The following is an 8456-nucleotide window of genomic DNA, read 5'->3' as shown; positions in this document are numbered from 1 at the left end:
AAATTTGGCTTTGAATACCTTATTTTTGAATGACACTAATTTGAGAACATTTCAATATTTCAGAATGACTGACTATATATACTAGTAGAAAAGACTAGCTATGGTGGAATGCTGATGTTTCGGAAATTTGTTCTGTGTCTGTAAGATATATTTATATGATTACTTTAAATAGCTTCTCTTTGAATTACACTTTGAAATGGAATTTTTGTAGTCTCCAAAAATGTTTATGACTGTATCATCAGTTTATATATTCTAACTATATGTGGAATTGAAACAAAGACCTATCTTTTTTATGCATAGATAAAATAACAAAAAAATCCTCACTTTCAGGCTCATTTTAGTGATGTCTAATCCTAGGTAATTCTAAGGTGAGGTAAATGTTAATGAATTAAGAATTTAATATAGTTCACCAGAATAGAAATGATATGTGGGTAGTGATATGTTCTCAAAGTCTCGGGGATGAAAGGTTGTAAAAAAAAAATAGGGGAATAGGAAGTTGAGAGCAGAGTAAACCTGCCTAGGTCTTTTTCCATGTCAATTTGGAATTTTTTTCTCTAAGAGCTAAAGATGATATAGGAATAACTCAGTACACCATAAAAAGCGGACAGGGGATATCCACAGAGTCTCAGGCACTTCTGGTTTCATCTCTCACTCTGATTCTGATACAGTCAACTGACATCTGAGCTAGGAACATATAGAGCTCTGAGTTCCCTGGCAAGAAATTCTTCTTCATATGTGTCTCCCACTTGGATAGCCTGATGACTACAACATATGAAGGGACAATGGGTTTCAGTTCAATCATACAAAGAGACCTGAGACCCCAGTTCATCCGTCATCACTTAGACTCGCCCTCATCCTCACAGTTGACTCAGATCTCTACCAATCCTTGATGCAACAAGACATTTCATTCTTGATTCTGGAATTCTTTATCTCCTTGCTACTCGAAGTGTTGGCCTCACCTGGGAACTTGGTAGTAAAGCAGAATCCTAGGCCACACCTCAGAGTCTGCATTTAAGCAACATCTCTGGGTAATTTGCATGTACATTTAAGTTTGAGGACTACTGCTTCTTATATTTTCTTACCATTCTTATCTAAGTGAAACCTGGCTGTCTCTGTAAGCTCCTACTTCTTTTGTAGTGGCCTTTTCTGAAAAGCTAGTGTTCTCAGTCCTGCATTCCTCAGACAATTCTGAACGTTGGAAGAGTTCCCTCTTTGTTCTTCATTATTGTTTCTAAATTGTTATATCTCTCCTCCCTACAAAAACATGTCTAAGCTGAAGCGTTCGTTCTTGGGTTTCACTACTCTCCTTTACTTCTCACTGAAAACCTCTACAGATCTCTGTGTTGCTCCCCTCATTCCTTGAAGATATTCTACCCGGTTAACTGTTCCTCCTTTCCTTGTATTCCTGATACAATGCATGGTGATTTAAAAATAGAGAACCCTTCCAATGAATGGTCCTTGATCTTATAATGATCTTGTCCACCAATCCACATAAGCCACCAACACCCTGGTCTTGGCACACATTATCATTCCCAATATGTATATCTCCTCTATAATCTCACTTCAAACTTTCACCTCCTCTCCTTTCAGTTCATCCTATTTAATGTTTTCACTGTAACAATTCTTTGCCCCTGTTGGTGCCCCACATTTATTGACCTATGCTGTTTTCTCTCTCTCTCTCACCCACTTCCCTACTTGTCTGGCTAACACAGTCATCTGAAAAACCTGAAACCAGTTAAATCAAATTCTCTAACTGTCCAATTCTTAACAGTTCATCACGTGTATATGCCATCAAGTTTTATGTTCATAATACCACAAGTTTTAAGTGTGACTTTAGTATTGTCATACAATTCAGCTGGGTTTCTTTTTTTCCTAGTTAAATAAGACACCTCCTCCTTCTGTTAATTATTTCATATTTCTCCTCTTTCTCTAACCTCTACACTTCTTCCCCACTGCACACCCCTTTCCCTATCTGTCGATTATCTTTTATTATTATTATTATTATTATTATTATTATATCATCAAGAAAACAAAAGCAATCCAAAGAGATGTCTCTTATACCCGTACCTCCAAATCGAACAACACATCTGCTTGTGTAAACCATGTAAACTTCTTACCCACCCATTTCAATTGATAACCTGTCTGAAACCTTGAGGCCAATCTTCAATGTATGCACCGGGTCACATGTCTTCATGCCTTTTCAAGGGCTTTGCTACTTCAGTTGTACCTCTTTCTCCTGGATAACCACATTCTCCAGCTCAAGTGGATCATTCTAATCTTTCTTTTAAGAGTCTGTTCGACCAAGATCCTAAGTTTTTCTCTAGCTACCATCACTGTTCTTTTCATTTCTAGAGTAAAACTCCTAGAAAGAGCTGCCCACTTTTTACGATTCACTTATTTTTCTCTCATTTTTGCTTCAACCCATTGTATTAGTTTAAGTTCTCCAAAGAAACAAAACCAATAGGAGATACATATGATCATGGAGGCTGAGAAGTCCCAAGGTCTGCAGTTGGCAAGATGGAGACCCAGGAGACCCAATGGTATACTTCCAGCCGGATTCTAAAGGCCTGAAAACCGGAAGAGCCTATGGTGTAAGTTCCAGTCTCAGCGTAGGAGAAGATTGATGTCCCAACTCAGAAACAGTCAGGCAGAGAAGGCGAAGTCTCCTTTGCTCCACCTTTCTTTCTATTGAGGCTTCCAACACATTGGATGAGGCCCATCCACATTTGGGAGGGCCATCTGCTTTGCTCAGTCTACCCATTCAAATGTTAATCTCATCCAGAAACGTCCTCACAGACACACCTAGAATACTGTTGAACCAAAAACCTGGGCGCCCCATGGCCCAGCCAAGTTGACACATAAAATTAACCAACACATCACTCAGACTTTCATCCCCAACACTCCACCATGTTTCCATCCCTGTGACTCTCAGTTCTCATCTTCCTCAAACAAATAACACAATACTCCCACATTATTGAGACACTCTGAAATTCACCACCGGGATTCCAAATTCTTGGATTTTTTCCCCCCTGTCTAATCAGCTGCTCTATCTGGATCTCTTTGAAAGTTCCTCTTTATTTCCCCTATCTGTGAATTTTGGACTGTCCTGGGACTCAATCCCCATACTTCCTGTCTTCTCTATATACATCCACCCTGTTAGTAAACTCATTTAGTTTTATATAAAATCTGTACCAATGACTAATTTTTATTTATTTATTTGTTTGTTTGTTTGTTTATTTATTTATTTATTTATTTTACTACAGCCCTGGTTCTTCCCTGAACTCCAGCTTTGTAGTTGATATCATATAGCTACGTCATAGGCATTTCAATCCTAGCATGTCTAAAACCAAACTTTTGATTTACCACTGACCAAACCTAATCTATATTATTTGCCATCTGAATAAATGGTACTTCCATTCTACCAGTTGTTTGAGGGTCAAAAAAAACTTAACATGAATTTTTTTACTTCGTTCTCCCTCACACTTCACATCAAATCGAGGTGTAAATCCTGTTGACACTAACTTTGAAATATATCCATGTTTTGACCACGTATTATTCTCTTCACTGAACAAGGTCGCTGTTCTCTCTCCCTTTGACTACAGTTAGAACCTCCCAAATAATCTGCCTGCTTCCATCTTTTTAAAACAGCTTTACTGAAATACATTTTACATATCCTAAAATTCGTAAACCTTGGAGTGTACAACTCAATGATTTTAGTAATTGTGCTGAGTAGTGCAACCACCACAATACTTCAGTTTTTATACATTTTTATTCCTTCAATAAGATCCATTCTTGCCCATTCTCCATTCCCAACCCTAGCTCTAGCAGCCACTAGTCTACCTTCTGTCCATGGTCATTTCATATAAATGAAATAACACAATATATAGTCTCTTCTGTCTAGCTTCTTTCACTCAGCATAATGTACGCATATGTGAATGTCACCCCTGACATCACCTGTGTCCGTAGTTGGTTCCTTTCTATTGCTGTAGAGTATTTCATTGTGTGGATATACATTTTTGTCTATTCCTTTACAAGCTGATGAGTAATTAGGGTGTTTCCAGTCTCGGGCTATAATGAATAATTCCGTTACAAGCTTTGACATGCAGGTCTTTTTGTGTACATGTGTTTTCATTTCTCTTGGGTCGAGTTCCAGGAGTAAAATTTGTGAGTCATGTGGAAGTTACATGTTGAATTTTTTGTGAAACTGCAAAACTGCTCTTCCAAGTGGCTGCACCACTTGACATTCCCACCAGCAATGTAGGAGGGTTACTGTTTCTCCACCTTTTCTTACCTATCCTTGCTATTCTAATGCATGTGAAACGGGATCTTATTGTGGTTTTGATTTGCGTTTCCCTGATGGCTGATGATGTTGAGCATCTTTTCATGTGCTTATTAGATATTCATATATCTTCTTTGATGAAATCTTTGTTCATTCTTTTTGCCCATTGTTTCGTTGAGTTATTTGTCTTACTGTTGAGATATTAAGGGGTTTTTATATATAAATTCTGGACACAAATCTTCTACTCGATATGTGTTTGAAAGTATTTTCTCCCAGCTTGTTTTTTGTCCTTTCATTTCTTTTTTCTTTCTTTCTTTAGTTTCAGGTGTACAAAACAATGTAATAGTCACACATTTACACCCCTCCCAAAGTGATAACCTCCCTCCCCCAATCTACTACCCCTCTGACATCATATATAGCTGCTACAATTCCATTGACTCTGTCCCCTATGTCATTTCTTAATGGTGTTTTTGGAAGTGCAAAAGTTTTGAACTTCGATGAGGTCCATCCAACTTATCAATGTTTTTCTTTCATAGACCATATTTTAGTGTTATAGCTAAGAAATTTTTGCTTAGTACAAGACTGCAAATATCTTTTCCTATGTTTTATTCTGAAGGTTTTATTTATTTAGCTCTTATTTAAGTCTAAGATTCAATTTGAAGTAATTTTTGTATATGGTGTGAGGTTCCCTGCTCCATCCCCATTCACCTACATTCTGTGATTATCTCCAAGTGGAATGGTCATTTAAAATTTCAAATCACATCATATGGCTCCTCTGTTAAGACCCTTTAATGGCTTTCCATGTCAGTCTAAGTGATATTCAAAGTCCTATGATGTCCTGAATCTCCTACCTTTTGCTGTCACCTCCTACCTCTTTCTAACTGCATAGTTCATTGCAATATGACAGACCTCTTGCTGTTTCTCAAAGAGTCTAATATCTCCATTTCAACATTTCTACACACACTGCTTTATCTGCCAGGAACTTTCTGTTACCTCATAGATATTTTCGCTGACCACTCTCTATAAACTAGCACCCCATGTCATTCTCTCTCCCCTTATCCTTTTGTATTTTTCTTCATGGCCCTTAGCATATACCAACACAATATAGATATGTTTATTTATATGTTTATTTGTTTATATAGTCTCAGCTTCCCCCATTACAATGAAAGCTTTGTAAGATCAGAGACATTTTTCTTTGTTCACTATTCTATCTTTATTACCTCAGCGAGTACCTGACACATTGCAAGAATTCATTGAATGTTTGTAAATTAAAAACATAAATGACTCAGGGTTCACATCTTCACTTCCAAGATGTGTAGGACTGATATGTGCATTCAAATATGCTCATAGTCTTTAAGAAAAAAATAGTAGAGCATGCTTTGTTTCTATAGATAGACATATCATTAGCCGATGTAAAAATGTTGTAAGTGATTATATGAATGGCTTCACAAAATGAAAATCTGTTGAACTACCTAAGAATCATATTGATTCCAGTTTTGAATTATTCAATAATATAGTTAAAGTTCTTGCATAGGTATTAGCAAAAGGTTTTTAAAAATAACTTATATAGAAATAAATAGAGGGATATGGGCATATAATTTTTAAATGATGTAATCCTTTTCTGACGAACATATGTAGAAATAATGTTTTTATTTATCTTCTCACTTATAGTAATTTATTTGTGCCCACTTTTATGAGTGTTATTTGGTTATCAAGTTCTACTTACCTTAAAGCCATCTGTTCCATTTTGCTTTAAATCTACATGAATCAATTATAAACTTCTAGTGGGCAGGATCCATATCATATCTATCTTTGCATTTTCCAGAAATTCCTCTGTATCTGTGTGTGTGTATGTGTTCCAGTGTCTAGCATATTGCAATTGATATTATGATTTTTTTTTACTGTCACAGGCCTTAGTATCTTCTTTATTTCCTAAATAAATTGAGCCACCTACAGGAAAAAGGTCACCTCACAGAGAGCACTATGCCATTTTTTTTAAGTCTATGGACTCCTTTCCATCTCCTCATCATCATCAGCTCTTGATACTGCTGTCAAATTCTACACAATTCAAGATTCATCTTCACATAACACATTAGTGGGCCCTAAATTCATCTACAATGTTAAAAGAAAGGAAGACAATCTACTAGGATTAGCCATAACTGTCCATAGTTGCAATTTCAAAATACAGAAGATGCACATATGTGAAAACTTCCTTTAGTATCAAGTATAGCTTCAGGCATCAGGGAGTTGAAAGCAGGAGGAACTAGGTCCATGAGGGTGTCTTGCTTTTGTGCACTTATCTGGGGTGCTATTTCCAGAGAAGGAGCTCCTTTATAGAGTGTGCCCAAGGTGGATTTCTCTAAGTTGACCTTCAAGTTGTCCAGGTGCCCTCACCAATAAGTCAGTCTTTGTAGGTTGATAGAAACCACCAGTCAAAGCAGATGCATATGGATTGTGCGGAAGCCTTCTTTAGTATCTAACATAGGTGTAGTGCTGCAGTGTCTCAGGCTGTGCTTGCAGTACCTGAGTGGTAGCAGCCAGGGGCACTGAGGAAGCTTCGGAGCTACCCAGCCCAGGGCCCTTCGACTTGGTCCTCCATATTACCATTGTTTTATTTGAAAATAATTATAATAAATTATTTTATTATAATTTTATAATAAAAAAGAAAATTTAGCAGAAGAAAACAAAGTTGTTTTGGTTACAATAGAAGCCTTAAATAAATAAGGACATTCAAGGGGAATCGGAAAATTTAAACCTTACCTGACTCAATACCCAGGTTATGCCCAAATTAGAGGTGGAAACACAGGTAAAAAAAGGTTTGGGGCTGGTGATGCTGGATAAAGAGACACAACTGATTATAATTTTAACATTACATAATGTCACATATAACCCAGTTTTAAGTCATCTAAACTTTACGAAGGAAGGATATGGTCAAAAGAAGGAAATATATCTAATGTTTGATCCTGGATCCAGGAGGTTTAAATGGAGATTGTAGTTTTGATCAGGATCCTTAAAATATTGCCTATGCAGAGAGAGAATAGTCTAACCTTAAGCTGAATGTTTTTCTTGTTACTACTGTTGAAAATTCACAGCATTTGTAGCCCATCAGAAGTTAGGGGCAGAGAAGAACCAAATGCTAGCATACTATATTTCTTCTCCTTAAACACTGTAATAGACTATACAGATAGCAAATTATAATGTTGTATACCTGAAATTTATATAATGTTGGTATCTGAAAATTGCTATGTTGGAACATTAAGGACTAAAGAACATTAGTTGAATGATAAATAAGGAGATAATGACATACTAAAGTTCCAGGGCACAAATTCCCAGAATTGAATTCTTGCATCCCAGTTGCAAGATTGCTGCCTCTACCTTCAGAGAATGACCGTTGGGTGGTTGTGGACTCACAGCCCCTGAGTACAGCCTGATGGGTTGTGCTGTAACCCTACGGTGCCTTATCTAAAGGAGGGGGGACATTCACATAATTCATGTCATCGATTTGAATATTTTTGCAAGCCTATCCTGACAAATAAAAGCAATGTGTCTTGTTCTAAAACAATCAGTATATTGTAACAAACTTCCGATAGATGCAACATGGTGTCTTGAGATTGGGTCACTTTTCTAATTTGCACAAAGTCACTAGCCTAGCACTGTCCCCCCTTTTCAAAGGATTGCAGAGAATATACTAAGTGTCTGAGTAGTATGTCCCTGGAGGAGGAAAAGTAAATATGTTTCTGCTTTATTTTGGTGAGAGATTGTATCTATGTGACACAAGTTATCTCTTTTTGTTAAACTAGTTTTCTCTCCTGCCTTGATATCGGCAATGTGTCTGGGACCAAGGTAGTAAATTATGTGGAAATTGAAATATATTCATGAGCCTAGAAATTCATTATAGATCAAAAAAATATGGTAGATCTAGACCCCGCTTTCAAGTCCCAGAATCATTTTTTGAAATGTGGACTGCTTGGTTCTCAAGTGTTGCTGCTATGTATCAGAGTATCTCTAACAGTTAAAATATACTTTTTTTCTAGTAGAGGCTGAATAATATAATGGTTAAGAACATAGAATCTGCAGCCAGCTAATCTGGATTCAAATCCCGTTTTCTTTTTTACTAACTCTATGCCCTTGGTCAAATCATTGAAACTTTCTATGCCTCAGTTTCTTCAAATATAAA

This window comes from Hipposideros armiger, unplaced genomic scaffold (genome assembly GCF_001890085.2).
Source record: "Hipposideros armiger isolate ML-2016 unplaced genomic scaffold, ASM189008v1 scaffold_510, whole genome shotgun sequence".
Taxonomy (NCBI): domain Eukaryota; kingdom Metazoa; phylum Chordata; class Mammalia; order Chiroptera; family Hipposideridae; genus Hipposideros; species Hipposideros armiger.
This window is presented reverse-complemented; position numbering follows the sequence as displayed.